Genomic DNA, 18136 nt, shown 5'->3' with positions numbered 1-18136 from the left:
ACAAAATACAGAGCGTATTTTTGTGTTACGGAGGTAACATCGTGACAAATTAAAAATATATATGATAATATAAAAAAATAAAAGTCGAGTTGACATGTATCGATTTAAAACCAGTCATTCTTTTTCAGCCATAAATTGCATGTTATATTCAATTAATCATTCAACATTCATATAACCTTGCGGGAATATGGGATCTTATTCTCTCATCGAAGAATTTCACTTTATTTTTATTTTATTTTCATGATAAAACAATATCCTTAATGTATCATAATTTTTCATTTATTTATTATGACCTCTTGGGGGTTCACTTGTACCATCGTTAAATTACCAACATTTTATTATAAAATACCGGAGGACCGTCACAAATATTTTTCTTTTGAGATGGGTAAATCATTAAAATAAAGCAGTAAAACGCGACTGTTAACTTGAGTAGATTCCTGGTCACACTTGTATATTTTTCCGATATAAAATGTCGCTCTTTATTATACAAAAGGTGACACCACTTTACTTCCTCTCAATACGTGTACGACTTCTTATTCCCTGCGAAGAATTCAACTTGTTAATTTGGCTAAGGGGATGAATTCATACAAGCTGCATAGTTAGTTATAATTAGAAATAGGATTTGTGAAAGAGCGTAAGGAAAAGGTGGGAGCGAGGCATATGGTATTACTGAATTAAGACCCAACTGATATATGATATCTATATATATGATTATGGAGGGATAAAATGAATTACTGCTATGAAGAAGAGAATCCTCCCCATTTAAAATTGCATTAGCGGATAGTAAAATATTATTTAAATTAATAAAAATAAATACATTTTATCCTATTTATTTTTAAACAATTTAAACCAAAAATATAGGGAAGAATGGTTTCTTCAGAAAGGAGAAGTGAACCCTACGACGGCTTATTTAATAATGAACAAAAAAGAAGAAAGAGCACACGTCATAACTTTTTTCTTTTTTTAATCACTTAACTCAGTTCTTTTCTTTACACAGATCCCTTACTTAGTTTTAACCAACGCCTCTTATGAAAACCGAAAGTATTGTTATTTCAACTTCTCCTTGATACAAATATTGATCAAATGGCTTTGGGAAGAGGTAGGGGTGTAAATAATATCCTATTTTTTCCTACTCTTAATTTCGATTAAGTCTTTTTATTTTTAACAAATATGCATGGCCTTTTCTTCCCAACTTATTTTTTTAATTGTAAAGTCCCATATTTTCCAACTCAAATAAGATATGATATTTTTTTTTTTTTTTTGCACTCACTAAATAAATGAATAATCAACATTTACCGAGTGGCATACCATTTTCCCCTGCTGAAATAGTAAGGGTCACTGTTGTAATAGGAGACGCTTTTTCAAAATTATCTATATTTTTTTTATCTATATGAATCAGGTATCTTTGTAAACTCTCACTGTAGATGTACTTTCATGTTGTACATTAAAAATGTTTATCACTTATTTCCAACTGACAAAAATCTTTAAAATTAAAAGCCCTTTTTGAAGACCTCCACTTGGCTCATATTACTCCAGGCTTTTGGTAATATGGGGCACCAAAGTTACATTACTATAAAGAAAATTAAATTGTTTTATTTAGTTACAAATTAGATAATGATTAAGGATGTACCGATACCAAAATTTCAGTCAATTCCAATAACATCTTTATAAAGACTTTTTATACCGATTCTTCATTAATATTATGCATAAAGGCATTACATCAACAAATCAAAAAATGATTTACTTTTTTAATGTTTCCCTTATTGTTAATTACGGCTTGATAAGGAAAAACATCAATATATAAATTATGATTATAATTAGATGTAAATAGTTTCAAATAGAAAGTAATTAAAAAGTGAGTTCCTTTCTATGCAGAAAAGTCAATTCATGCCTGGTTGGCACAAATATATTGCCTGTACTACTGAAAGGACTTTTATTTTCAATGGGTGGACCTGAAATTTGTTATGCAGGTCTATTATTATTGCATATACTATATGATAAAACTAAATAAATAATAGTTGGATTTGTGACCACTACAGATAGGAGGCCCTAGTCTTAAAGTTAGGTTAGTCTATACATATAAAACTACAAACCCTAAGCGAAGGCTCAAGCGCTCCTGCTATAAAAGGTATAGAAGAACTTAAAATTACTATAATTAAATGACATTTTCAAAAGGCCATTTGTCATATTTTTATAGGGGAAAAGTATATATTTTAAGTAGTGTAACACAAGGATGGGCAAATGACGGCCCAAAGGCCAGCCATAGCCCGCGTCCTGACTCATCTAACAAATAAGTGTTTGTTTTATTTTATAAAAATATGGAAATGGTTGACAAATGGTCTTATGAACTTATGTTATGCCATTGTAGTAATTTCTCAGATCTTCTACCCTTTTTGAAGCGGGGCGGGGGGGGCTTGACCCTTCACTTACAGACTTCTAAAATTATATGGTCTATGTATACAATGACCCTCACTTCGTTTTATTGGTTGAATGTTTGAAATTATAAAATTAGAAACATTTTTTTGATTAATAATATTTATAATTATGTAAGGACAGGTATCGGTTGAATTGGTATTATCGACCCAATTCCAATGCTTTGGTACACCTCTAAAAATAATGCATAAACATTATTATATAGTAAAATTACTTAGACTGCACATATAACGTAGCCATAACAGGATAGTTAGGCTTCATATAGGGTACACTTCCTACATTACAAAGTTTGACAAATCTATAGCAAAATTGAAAGTTGTTTTAGCTCTAAATACACCTCCTACAAATTCTGTAAGTGGAAGCCTCATAAATAGTGATGTCCCAATTATTTGAATAAGATTTATTTTCATTTTTGAATTTTATTTACTTTTTTTTGTATTTCCCCCCCCCCCCTCTACATCCAACATAACTTTTACACCCTTATTTACGTATTTTTTTAATCTATCTTCAAAATAAAAAGCAGAAACTCTCGAATGTCGTGATCATTAAAGCCTTTAATGCTTAAAATAATAGTTATAGATCATTTAAGCTTATAAAGTACAGCTTTAAGGTTATATAAAAGGTTAAAAGTCACAAAAAATGTCAACTTATAAAAAAAAATAGGGTGACATGTAAATTCGATCTTCTGATGCATTTTAATCAAAAAATTATGTATGTAAAGTTTCCTTCTTCAGCGGGTGATTTTGACCACTATAGCTATTTGAAAATGAGTTTTTTTTTATGACATTCTCTATTTGTAAAGGAATTCAAAAGTTTGAATTTTAAAGTTGTGTTGCTGAATTTGATAAGTTTGAATTTTAAAGTTATGTTGTTGAATTTCAACAGTTTCATTAAAGTTCATTTTCTCAAGTGATATAGTAACGGCATAATCCTTGTTTTTCATTTTGAAGAAAACAAAATTGTAGGACAACAAAATACTTCGGATACTAAAACGATTGGCCGGATTTTTTTTTTTTTTTTTTTTGCCAGAGTGCTTAAAAGTTGTGTATCCAAAAAGTTAGGCTAAAATTGAATATGATTTTAACACCCCCTCCCCCCTAATATAACTCAACTATAAAACACTTAGCCTTTATTGATGTTTATTTGCATATTTGGCTCAACTTTTACGGATTATTTGAACAATGTTAGGAGCTTCCGTAAAGCCATGGCCAATATTGCTTCAAATAGTGTGTCTTATTTTAAACTACAGATATACAAATATTTAATACATGATACTTAAAAATTGATCATCTTAGAAATTATACATGTTCCCACATAATTTTCCACGTTGTGTTCTATGTTTACCTCCGTATCTTTGTTTACACAACACATGTAATTCACCAATAGAGTGCATTTAAAGCTAATTAAAAAATTAGTAAAAAAAGTCAAAATAATACAAACATACCTTTTTCATATGGATGATACAAATATGTAGCTTGAATGCAATATGTCTGAAAGATGATGTCATTTACTGTCACATGTCAAAACAAAGCAACTTTAGAATGAATAGTAAAGTGTAGATTTTTTTAGAGTGTATCATATTACTCAGGGACCCATATTAACCGAGTTACCCCTATTTTATTTTATTAATCTATATATTTTTTAAGGGTTAACTTAAATTTGATGATCGTTAATAAATAATTGGCACGGATTTGAAGATATGTATTACATCTTGATTTAATCAATGACATAAAACAAAGTTGCTCGACGTTGCCAAACTATTTTTCACGTTCTATATAATTCTAAGTTCATTTGTATAATATATTATATAGTTAGTCCTCGATTTGTAAGGTTTATGAATGATTTCGACAGGGAGCCCTTGTATTCAATTAGAATAATGTCTAGAATTGGTGATAAATTTATTTACTTTCTTGTCACTCTTAACACGTCGTAATTTTTATTGTATCACCTTTCCTCCGAAAAGAAACTGAAGAAAGGGCCAAAATCAACTGGTAGTTAGCGATATAAGTCAGGCATACCAACTGCTAATTATCTCTTAATTACTAGCAACTATAATTGTAGTATTACTTATCCACAATTTTTAAAATGAATTATGCACATACGAGTATATATATATTCATAATATTAAAATTCTACATATTACTGTGTTCAATACTGTATAATAATATTGCGTAGTAATATTTTATTATACGCATAGCTATACATTTCTATTTGCATATGATAGCCAAAAATTCTTCATAGAAATAATAAAATGCCCAATATACATAAACATACAATGGCAACGAGGGATCAATAAGAAATTGTATACCTGTTCTTCTGGAAACGGAGGATAAATATAATATAACTTATTAGTTCGTTCATTTAACAAAAAGAATAAATTATCAAATAGACACGATGTATCAAGTGAGACGAGAGCATCGAGAGCTGACAACAAAATACATAGGGTTTTGTGTTGACCGTGTTATACGACCAGAGACAAGGAAATATGACCTCCAACCTCTACCAATATGTGACGTCATTTTTTTCTGAAACTGCCCCCCTCCCACTTTTGAATTGATTCCCACTCTTTTGCAGAAGACCAACCATTCTTAATTCAAAAACATTGGGAAATACACATAATCTTCGTGTTTCAGAACATTTCGTCGAATGCTAATATCCTTTGGTCCATATTTTGATTTGATTTTTATATAAATTGACTGCTTTTTACATGATCGTATCATAATTAAAAAATGATTTGATTGATGAGTCTGAAAAACAATAGATAACGAATGATAAGTGAGATATTTCATACTATCAAATAACTGAATTAATTAGCTTATCACAAAAATGATAATATTCATATATACATTATATTAAAAAAAACATGCCAAAATATACAGAGTGTATACGTAAAAATGTCAGGTTAAATTATTTCATATTTGGTATCAAAGTAATATATGTGGTGAATCTATTTTATGTTTTTTTTTTTAAATTTACAATCAATAAAGCCTCATTTTCAAAAGTCTGACCGAAATCTAACAAAAAATAAAAGAAGTAGGTCAAAGGAAGTAGTGGATACAAAATGAATCAAACTACTAACTTTATCAGTATCCTGGAGGGCAAGATGAATAATGATCCTACATCACTACAGACTTATTGTGACCGAGAACATAATTATAATAGCTGATCATGATGATCTTGGTTATAAATATTTAAGAAGATCTCCAAAACATGTCCTGACAACAACTTTAAAGGTTATAAATCATTGCCCCCATCCATCCTCCCTTCGATTTGGCAAAGTCGTACTTTTGCCCTGTTTGAGGAACACGACCTGCCGATTTGAAAAAGGTTCAAGAAACTCTCGATGTACCATAAAAATCTATGAAGATATGTACTGTGGATCAGATTTAAAAGCACAAAAGCAATCATTTACTTTCAATACGAATAGTAGATGTTCAAGATGTCTTACATGCAAAATATTTATGCTAGATGATGGTTTTCCCAAGTATTCTAGACTTAAATGGCTAAAAAGGCCGCTTAATTATACTATAACTGGGAGAAAATCGAAACTGATTCCTACTACATAGAAAGTTACTGATATATAATACTATTCTTGCATGAATAAAAGCCAAGCCAACTATCTAAAAGGAAAATATTTATAGCAGAAGAAGGATGATCCCTTGTACCCAGCATCATAAACTCTAAAGTGATGGCTGGGCATCACGAACAACTTCTGACCACCTTCATCCCCAGACCTAGGCCACTTAAGCTATTTTCGGTGATTGGTTACACATCATCTAAATATGGAATCCCTCAAGGCTGGCATTAGCAAGGACTCGATAAAATGTATATTCTGAGGATGCCATTATTGAGGCTTGCGCCAGGTTTAGATATTGATCCCTTGTCGATCGAATAAGTTTCACTGATAAAGATTTTATGCAGAACTAAGGTTTAGAGACTAGCTAGACCACTTAATGTACTTCATCTTGAGCTACACCTTTGTTACTTTGGATTTCTTTTTTGGGTCGTTGTCGTGCTGAAAGTCAATTTACATGACTCAGTTTTAGTACTCTGCTTTGTTGGAAGGAGGTTGTTGCCCAAGAGTTCATGGGTACATAACCCATTTATCTTCCCTTCCATTCGGTACAGTCGTCCTTTCTTATAAGCAGAGAAATACACACAAAACATAATGTTAAAACCATGCCTGACGGTGGGATTATATTTTTAGGGTTAATTTCAGCATTTTCTTCTTCCAAACACTTTTTTGGGGCTAATATCCTGTCTCTCACTGTTAAAATAAAGCTAGCATTAAAATTATAAACCCTTATTTTCTTTTCATTGTAAAACCTTACAAAATTGGCTAGGGATCAACTACCTTTTTGCTCAATTGTATGTAATAAATTTGGTTTAAGATATACTTATTTCATAATCTGTCCAAAAAGTTATGATACACCAATAAAATGCAAAGTTATAAGCCTTTAAAGTTTAGGCTATCAGACGTACATTGTTGCACAATTGACATGTTTATCGGAAAGGTCATAAACAAAGTACAATGACAATAAATGCAGGATTAAATATAAACATATTTTGTTAGCTTTTAAATGTTATATTGTATCATTGTTTTGACAACATTTACATATATCATCATTTCAAATGAGAATTCTTGGTACATGATAACAATCCCTCACGTTAAAAATCGTTTATGGACAAGATCTTATCACATATATATTTTCTAATAAGGTAAGTATACATATGTTGAAAAGTCATAGCACATTTTTTCAAATATATAATTATCTTTTATTTAAATTCCCATTCGTGAGCATTGTTAGTTTGTTCTTAAAGGTATTTGAAGCTTTTATAATTAGTATAAAAAGTCGAAAAAATACACTTTGGATTGCTGTAATAATTATAATAATTTATGTATTTTAGAATCTAATCCCATGGGGATATACTTTGACACTTTTTGCGTTCTACTGCCTCCTCACACCTTGCTTCTTTTAATGTACCTTACAATTTTTCCTCCAAAAAGAAAAAGAAAAATCGTTGGTAATTAGCCAATTCTTCCCAACTGTGCAATCATTTTTCTATAGTTATTGGCAAGGCATTAGAGAGCACCCCTCTAAATTCTTGAGTGAGAACCGGTTTTTTTAAAAATAATTCGCGAGAGTAGAAGAGCCATAAAATCGCTCGAATTTTAGCACATTTATATAAATTAGTTATATTTTTTCAGTTTCTACCTCTTATGGGATAACATCAAAAAAAATTAAAAGATAATGAATAATTTGAAAGATGAATTTTCTCAACTGAAGTACAATGTCGTAAATTGACATAAGACCTCAATATGTTATGCAGCATAAGTTTAAAAACTTGAGAAACCTGTTTACAACCAGTTAAGCTAATTATCATGCTTTAATGTATGATATTGCAAATGATAACTCGCTCAGGAATACTATTGCGGACAGATGCTCTGGTTATTGAGAATTGTTTAACGCTTCACAAGAGCCAATTCTACTTCCCTGATCAGCGTTCAGAACACTAATAGGAGATAAAGATGCAAAAACATCATAAGTAGAAAGATCTCTAATTTACTGAGAATTAAGTAATTAGTAACTGATTTTGGGCATTATCTTTTGGTTCTTGTCGGACAAAAGGTTGCGAGATACAATAAAGATAAGGATATGATGATCCGCTAATATATTGCCTTTTTTTATTTGATTAATTCAAAACAAGGAGCTTTATCCTTGAAATATTATAATGGTCTTATGTCAAGTTGACGACGGCATAGAGTGTTTTTGAAAAGAGTCAATTTTTACTTAAATTTAAGACTTTTATCAATAAAATAGACATAGTATGGTCGTAGGCCCGTATTCAAAGTACCCGTGTACAGCATAAGTTAACTTGTATTATCTGAAAAGACCCAAGACACGAGCCGACTTTTCGATCTTAAAAACCTTATAATAGGTGAAATACAAAGTTCTGTGCGTTTTTTCGTTTTATTTTGACTATAAAGTTAGAATTATCTGATTTGAATGGTTACAAACGGTTCTCTGCCTAATTGGGTGAAGAAAATTCATTCTTCAGACTACCAATTCCGAAAAAACGGGACATCTATCAAATACACCGGCTTTTCATCATTAGAGATCACTATCAATGCTGCTAGCCCATTAATACGTATAAATGGTCAAAATAATTAATAAAAGCACTTAAAATATCTTGCATTTTACCAGCATATATTTTTTTAAATTCCATGCTCACAAGGATTTCGACAATTTTCACATCCCTAGTTATATTAACAAAAAAAATATATTGATAGTGATTTTAAAGATAACTTGTACAACGCATGCGCCAAACCTTAAATAAATTCATCTTATTCTCATAAAAACATGTGGGCATTTAATTTTGTTTTTTCAATGAATAATTTCATTCTTTTGTAAAATTAGCTCCCACAGTTTATTTTTTGTCGACTAATTTATGAGCATGTCATGAATGAGCATATAAAGTACCCATACATTATATGTACATCTATTTTAAATCATTCAATGTGTTAAAAATGAGTATAACGTAATAATTAGGTATATCCAAAATATTGATGTAAATAAGAATAAATAAAAATAAAAACTACATAACAGATAGTTGAAATTTAATTATGGACACTTTTTCATAATAAGGATATAGCTTTGCAAAGCAAAGAATATACTATTGGATGAAGAGGAGAGGGATCTCGACTTTTTCGAGACTGATGTATAGACTTAGGATTTAAGCGCAATTGCTCAATCACTCAAAAAATTACTCATTTTGACCTTCTTGGAAAAACTGCTCATTTGGATCTTTTTATGTGAAAATTACTCATTTTTCTAAACTGGAATCAAATAAATAGATAAAATTTGGATTCTAGTTAGATTATACAATAGCTTTTCATGATATCTTTGATAAACAATCCACCTACAAAAAAAAAAGCTCTCATTTTAAAGGTATAATTATATTTATGATGTAATTAAGATTATGATTACATATGTGAGGGAGCAAGATTCTTGCATTAGCCAATTAGAGGAAGGAGAAATTTTGTGCCAAATTGACAGTTGAATAATCCCCCTTGAATCCTGCAACAAAAAATATTTAATCTTTTGCACCAAATAACGAAATCCTTGTATGTATGTAAAAAGTTGGAATCAGATGAGGTGATGATGGGATGCCTCAATCTAATAAGACTCTTGAAGGTCTCGTCAACTTTATATTTGCTCCAACTTCTAATGTGAACATTGAACAGTCTTTTACTATGCTTAAAACTATCAATATAGTTCGAATGCAAAAACAGAAGACAATCTTTCTAAGATCTTGAATTGTTGATATAATATGGCAAAATTTATAAGTAAATTATGAAATATATAAAAGAACACATGCTATTTTAAATTATCTTTTAAAAACTGTATTTTTCTTTATATAAAAATTGCACAATATTTATGTTTTTAGTGCTCATTTTTAAAAAAAATTCTCACTCATTTCGGCCAAAAAAATCGCTCCAAAATCCTAAGTCTATTGATGTGCAATGCTCTTCTTCCAGGGCTCAAGTCCAACTATTCTGAAAGAAGTTATTAGTGGCAAAAGAATTATGCTCCCTGTTACACAACTGCAAAGACTCAAGAGTGATGTTGGGCCAACATGAACAACTGCTGACCAGCTTCATCCCCAGACCTAGGCCACTTTGGCTGTTTCTGGTGAAGGGTCACACCTTATACAAATATGTAATTCCTCATAAAATGTATCAAACACTCTGACGATGCAATCATTGTGGTTTGTGACAGGTTTAGACCCATATCGAAGCTAGGAATGGAAATAAGTATTTGATCCCTTGCCGATTCTATCAGTTTATATAATAAAGATTTAATATAGAATTGAACCGTGGAGACTATCAAAGGGACTCCATGACCTTAATGTGCTTCTTCTCGGGCCAATCCTTTTTGTTTTTGCAACATATTTTGTGTCCTTTGTTGTGAACCATTTTCAGTGTCCTATCATGAGGGAAGCAGGTTGTTGCCCAAGATAAAGATGATTTTCATAATTATATAGACGCTATATTATTCATCCATGTATCTCGTTTATTCTTTGGTCTTTATAGATTCTCTTTTATGGTTGGTGTCGGCTTCATCTCGTCAGACACAACACAAGCAATCCTTTACCCAAAACAAGGTCAAAAAGACTTATAGTCATTTACGATATCTGTGGGAAATATGACAACCTAATGTCACTCCCACAGTTCTCAAGTTCCCCAGAGTCCTTAGTAGAGCAGGAAACTTTGTTTGAGAGCCATCAACTCCAATTTTAACTACCCAGCGATTATTCTCTACATCTTTTTACAATCCAGTTCATCTTATTGCTGTAGGAAGTTAACGGCTCTAATTGTATTTTTTGGCCCAGGAGCTTATATGATTCCAAGATTTGACCTGATGGATCTTTTTGGGTTGATAAACAAGATGGGATTCTCTTTTTGTCATACTTTGCCTTGAGAACTTTCGTAACATCTTTATTATCCTTTCCAGCAATTGTAGGTATTATAAACTGTGCTCTTAGAGTAATCAAGTAGTTCTAGATTATACTTGGACATGAATATGTGTGACCTAACTCAAGCATTGTATCGTTTTACTTATTTTTCTATCGTTAGACTTAATTTTATTTGATATAAGAAAACAAATATGTTTTCAAATACTTAATATCACACATTCAAAATAGATTCTTGCTACTTGCTCTAGATTAATTTTTCAATAAGGCTTAAAATTGTCCGGATCTACCCAATCGACCCTCTACATAGAGTTAAACATTCTATGGAAGGTTATATTTCGATCTGACAGTTCTAATTCTGGAACTGGTAGAACCAAAACTGACGAACTCACCTCATAGATGTCGAGTCCGGTCCAACAAGTTGTTCCTTAAAGATAGTAAAATTGATCCCTCTGGACATCGTGGAGGGTATTTTTCCTTTTTTTTATAATTCCGATAAATAATAAAATAAATTATATAAATAAGTAAAAATACAATATGTTTTATATTGCAATATAATGAAAAAATGAATTTTTTGGCAGGATATGTGCAATGCTCTTAATACATATCTCAAGTGGACTATTTGGCATAATAAACCAAAGATATTTTTTAGAAAACCTTGAAGAACTATGTGTTCTTAAAACCACCTTAAGGACCGATAGGATCGATCCAAAACTAGATTAGACCAAATAAGTACCATATACAAACATAAAAATGTTGATATCATAACAACACTATTCCATACCCTTCCATAACTTACTACGGTTGAGAACTGCTTTCACTAAAGCAAAAAGTAGCAACTGACAGTCATAAGGACCGGTTCCAAGTACCGATAGGACCAGTTCTAAGACTGGACTAGACCGAATAAATAAGGACTGACAAAATACTACAAAATTCCAAAATTTTAAATTTTAAAATGAGCAGTATAATTATGAAAAATGAGCACCCAAAATATTAAAATTGAGCAATTTATATTTAAAGAAAAATAAAGTTGAATTAGGATTATTTAAGGCAATAACACTTAGTAGTTTTTTATATATACTAAAAGACTGTTCATCGTCCAAATTAGTAGTTGGAGAAAATTTGAAGTTGGTGAGATCTTCAGGAGTCTAGTTAGACGGAGTCATCTCTTCATCACCACCACTCATTATACGTCCAACCTTTTGCATAAATTGAAAATCAGGATTTCACAAATGTATTTATCATTTAATGCAAGATTCAAATGGTATTTTTCAACAGTCATTTTTGCGCCACATTTCCCCTTCCTAAAATTGGCTATTGTCGGACTGTAGTTACGTCACATATTCGATCATGTAATTATAAACCTGCTTGCATCATATGTATAGATTTACCTTCAAAAAGAGAGAGGTTTTTTCAATTGTTTTCCTCCTGAATTAAAGAGGGATTTTGCAGATAGATTTTCCTTCCAAAAATCTAACCATAGCTGTTTTAATCTAACTAGAATCTAAATTTCTCTATTTAATTCAGCCAGTCCATAAAAATAAGCTATTTTCACATAAAAAAGTCAAAATGAACACTTTCCCCGAAAAATGTCAAAAAAATGAGGAATATTTTGAGTGACTGTAAATCCTAAGTCTATTATGTTCATTCCCAACAATTCATTCCCTGTAATATATATCCCCATACCTTTGATTCCCATTTTGAAAAGGGATATTTATTGACGTCATACAGCTTATGTTTCTAAACTAGTTTGTAGTTTTTGTGCAACACTGAAGAACTTGCTGTTTGCCTACGTAGATTAGAATAATGATTTGAGAAAGGGAAGAGAAAAGAAGATTAAAACTGTTGATTGATGTGAAGGAGTAGGATTAGTGATAAGTAGTAGTGAAAACTGTGTGCATTTTTTAGCTCGTCATTTTTTTTGGAGTTGCAAACTGAAGTGTGAATTTTCTTTTCTTAAGCTGTTGTCTTTATTATTTAATTCCTGTGAAGTAAACTTCCTTTCCTAATATATACAAGCTATCTTTGATATATATACGACACCAGATTAACATTTTCGTTTACTCATAGAAGACCCAGAGAATTTCTTGCATATGTTTTGTCCTCCCTCGGTACAGTTGCATGTTTATGACCTACCTAAACGTATTGAAAGCTAAATTCTTCTGATTAGCATCACAGGTGATAGACTAATAGTGGTGCAAGTCGTGTGTATAAGGGGTATTCAAACAAAAAGTAACCAAAAATCAACATGGTAACCCTGACAATTGGAAGAATGTTTTGGAGGGGAGAAGTTTATCTGCCATTCTGTTTCATTAGATCAGCTACAATCAGCTCTGACAAGAGAAGAGGGGAGAAGGTAATAAACAAGAACATTGGCAAGAATTACATTGATTTCGATCCTCAATTTTACTTCGTGTCAAGCAAGGAGTTACAATTATACCTCTGCATCAAATTATCAAGGTCACGCTTTTTCTTTTTAGCAAATACAATTGTATAGTGAAGTTTTGAATATAATTTAATTCTTTTAAAGAAATGAAGCTAACCACTCAGGAATGAAATAATAATTACAGATCCTAAGGCTAAGAAAATTAATTCTTCTAATTACAAACTTAAAAAAAAGAAGGAAAAAAAACGGGCCGGCCAAAAACCTGCCCACGATTTACATCCCTATAGACGATAGTCTATAAATAATAATAAATTTTTTAGCTGGTCCGTTTGTTTTGGAATTGCTAATCTAAAGAATGATTTTTTTTTCTTTAGCAACTGTTATTAGTGTGATGAACATCCTCCCACAAATATACTTAATTATATTCCAAACTTGATTAAATATTCGTGTGAGCTGATAAAAGACGGAGCATAATCCTTGAGGTTTTGTTGCAGAGTTAAAATTGTAAGTCCTTGTTGTACTCAGAGTATAACTGGGATCCGACATCAGAGTAATGCTAGACAATGTCCTTGTTTATATCCTTTTCTCCTTCCCCTTTGTCACAGCTGATTGTAGCTGATAAAATGAAACGTCATGACTATTATTATTTCTCTCCTCCAAAATATTCATCAAATTGTCAGTTCAGGGTTGATTTCGGTTTCATTTTTTTAAACATTCCCATTTTAGACAGGATTTTCATCAATAATTATATAGTATATGGTAGGAGAACAGTTGTTACAAGATGTGTTTCTAGTTCTATCTCCCAAAGTACAAAGAATATCAAAGGATTTTTATTCCTACTCAATATTAAAGATGTATGAAGACGTCATTTATAATTTGTAAGCACAATAAATCATATCTGTCTCCCATCCCTTACTAGTGATCTCCAGTGGCCACTGCGACTGAGCCCTCCTTGTGCATCGTTACATAACTAGTTCAAAAACATAAAAACTCTGACGTCACTAAATATCCTGCATCCAAATTTCTACAAAATTCCCGGGGATTAATTTTGTATATAGCGGTTAGAGTTTTAAAGATATTGAAAGTTCGAGTAAACTATTTTAAATGGTAACCAGAGATACTTTACTATAATTCCTTAGTTAAAATGATCCTTTATAGAGAGTTCATTTTAAGAACCGATGACAGGGACGAAACAGGTCTGGACATGGGACGGAACCAATTTTAAGTCCCATATTATGGTGTGATACAACCCTACTTTTTATCAACTAATGAAAAATTAAATTCTAGAAATAGTTGGTATAATTTATTAATAAAAAAAAACGTACCTGGCAACTTTCTCCAAAAAAATTAAACATTCATGCAATTCCCACAAATGTAATAAAAATGAAAAAAATCATTTGAATTGTTTCTCTCCATTCATATGTGTATTGGCCATTTTGAATACATTTAAATATGAATGAAACAATAATAAAGTATGAAAAGATAAAAGGCTAAAATGAATGTATAATCAATTCAATGATGGTTTTTTAAAGAGAGAAAAAAATCAGGCTTCTAAATCAATTTTTAAAGTTATAATTAGTGATGATGATTGGTAGAATTTTGGGCATGTTAAATGAAAAGTCCAAAAATCAACATGACAATTTGAAGAATGATTAGAAGGAGAGCAGTTTAGCTGTCATGAGGTTTCATTAAATGAGATACAAGGATCCACGACGAGGGGATATGATGAAAAAGTAAGTAACTGCATTGACAAGAATGGCTCCGATGTCCATTCCCAATTCAACTCTGAGTTCAACAAGAACTTACAACTATAATGATTACTCATCGTTTTTATGAGCACAAGTTATGGGAAGCTCTTTAATAGCGTTCGACATACATTTGTTGAATTTCCTTTTGTGGCAATGAGCTGTGAATTTTCTTCCATCAGATATTTGGAAAGTTGATGAAATTATCATATGCATACAATTACTAGGTAATCAGAGACCCATCACATCTGTTAGTGCGACTTGTTCCAATGAGCCTTTTTAATGAGAAAAGTTTGTATTAAAGGTAAGTATGTAATAGATAGAAAATACATATGTATAATTAATTGTGATTAGTTTTGTAATTTAATTGAAAATCTTCGTTTTTTATTCAATATAAAAACGAGAAACTATTATAAACTTTTTTCTTTAGTTGTAACTCATGCTTGAAATATATCGTTAATATCAACAGAAAATAGTTTTCGATTTTATTTTTCGTATATTTAAAGAAACTCATATTATTACAAAGGTTTTTTTTAAATATTAGATGATTTTCCTCCTTTTTTAAGTTCTAACAGAATGTGATTTTTATTGTATCTCCAAGACCCAAAATCAGTTGGTAACTTGAACTATTCTTTCCAATGTATTGACTTCATTTCATGGCTTACTAACGTATTTTTAGATAAAGCGGTCGGGTGCACTACTTCATTTTTCCAAAAATTCAGAAAAGGTGTCGAACTGGATAGTGAGAACCAAATGATGATTATTTTCTAGAAAGATTGTGATCTGGAAGCTGCCAAAATTATACAAAGTCCGGCTTTGTTGAGAAAAATAGACAAAAAAATGAAAAGAATCCCGGTCAATCGATAAATGGAAATGTCCTGTTTATTGATATGAAGCAGCATTGGACAAAGCATAATAATAAATGTAAATAATAATAACATAAACCTTTAAAAACACAGGTTTAAAAAGTACTTTACAAACTAGAATTACCGCCCAAGCGATACAGAAACACAAAAACCCAATAGCAAGACCAGGAGAACTCAAATGAAGTCCCTGATATAGGTTTGTAGCAGAAAAAGAGAATAAAAGGAGGAGAAACTCCTTTTTCCTCAATTGAATGCCACTTCGATATTTCTAATTAATATTTATTGATTTCCAAAGGACTTTACTCCTCAAATAATCTGTATGTAAATGACAAAATATTTGAATAAATAGACACTTTAAATAGTGATATGACGCTAAGGTTAGTTTACTTATTATTATTGAACCTTAAGCCTACATTGGTGATCCCAACAGAGAACAAACTCTGTGGGGTTAAGGATGCATTAAGTTAACAGCTTGTTATTTTTTTCTAGGAAATCCTACATTTGGTAGCTCGAGAAGCTCCGGCCCAGTTATTTCAGCTGGCTTGCTACTAAGTGTACTGTGGTTATAGAGGTAGCCTTCCGGCTGTGAAGGACGAGTATTGGCACGGTGTTTGGGTATGGCTTAAGTGATATCCCCTGTATTAGTTAGTTGTATATATGTCACAGGTGCTGCTCAAATCTGGCGTGATATATTTTCTCTACCAACACCGACAACACCCCACCCCTGCTGAACGACCACCTACTTGTCGTCCACACGCCTTCATATTCTAACCACTACTCCCCACCTCTACATATCGACTACACTCAAAAGCCTGCCTCTTACAAATTTATACTTAAGGACATTATAAAGACAATACATCCAGCCACCACAGTGCCTGATAACCAATCTGATCAAACGAACACTGTTTCTGCGCTTAGAGCACCGCCGTTCTATCCTCAAGACCACCTAAATAGGGTTAATATCCTAGAGATTGGATTCTGAGCAAGCAAAACCATCAAGAGTGTGAATAAATTCGTCCAGGCCACTGTACTCCTATCCACCGACATCCCAAGTCTCTGATGTCATTGCTGATGTAACGAAATCAGACCAACCCTATGAGAAACTGAAGGAAGCTATACTGAAGAGATCCTAACCAAACCTCACGGCTCACTCAAATAGTTGCTTTCTAGAGGGGAATCATGTGACGGAAAACCTTCAGACATGCTGCCTCCATACACCACTGGACGACCTACCTACACCAAAGCTCACCGTCTGACACCCAAGCGCTTCAACATAATTAAAAATGAACTCGACTATTTACTACGGGAAGGCATAATCCGTCACAGCTCAAGTTGCTGTTCCTCTGCTCTACACGTCGTTCAAAAAAAAAAAAAATGGAGGAGTTTGTCCTTGTGGTGATTACAGAACTCGAAATACAAAGTCGGTAATGGATTGGAATCCAATTCCAAACATCCAGGAATTGACATCACAACTCTTTGGTAGCAATATAGGCTTTTCATCAAATTACTATCCACCTTCCGACATTCCACAAACAGTGGTAATTACACCCTTTGTATTGTATGAGTACATCCAAATGCCATTTGCACAAACGTTCGAACGATTCATGGATAAGATTCTCTACGGATTCCCCTTCGTTTATTATTATAAGGACCACCTTCTCATCGCCAGTCCGGACGAGTCAATAAACGAAGCCCATATTTAATCCCTTTTTGAGCGACTCCATAAGTTCGGGGTGGAAATCATTATTCGGCGACTCCAACGTAAATTTTCTTGGACATGCTTTCTTTTGTTCCAGCATCTCGCCATTAAAGAGCAAGTGTGAAGCCATCTCCAATTTTTCAAAGACCTAGAAGCAAATAAAACATTTTCTTGGCATGATTCATTATTGCAATTGTTTCATCCCCACGTGATTTTTGGGGAGGTATGTTCTAAATTATGAAACCAAAGTTTTTCCTAACAACTCCAAGAATGCCGCATACCACCACTAGTTCTTAATAATATAAAAAAAAATGTTTTATTAATTTAAAAAAAAAAAAAAATTTAATTGATATTTTTAGAGCAAAAAAGACGGCAATATTTGTTTCCTTAGTTTAAAACATATATATATATATATTGCTATTTCAAGGGTTTATTGAACAAAATTAGCAATATTAATTTGACGAGATTAACAAAATTGTACCCAAGTATTCACTTGTCAAATTCACGACGGATCAAACGTACTCTGAAGAGC

This window comes from Lepeophtheirus salmonis, chromosome 14 (assembly GCF_016086655.4).
Source record: "Lepeophtheirus salmonis chromosome 14, UVic_Lsal_1.4, whole genome shotgun sequence".
Taxonomy (NCBI): domain Eukaryota; kingdom Metazoa; phylum Arthropoda; class Copepoda; order Siphonostomatoida; family Caligidae; genus Lepeophtheirus; species Lepeophtheirus salmonis.
This window is presented reverse-complemented; position numbering follows the sequence as displayed.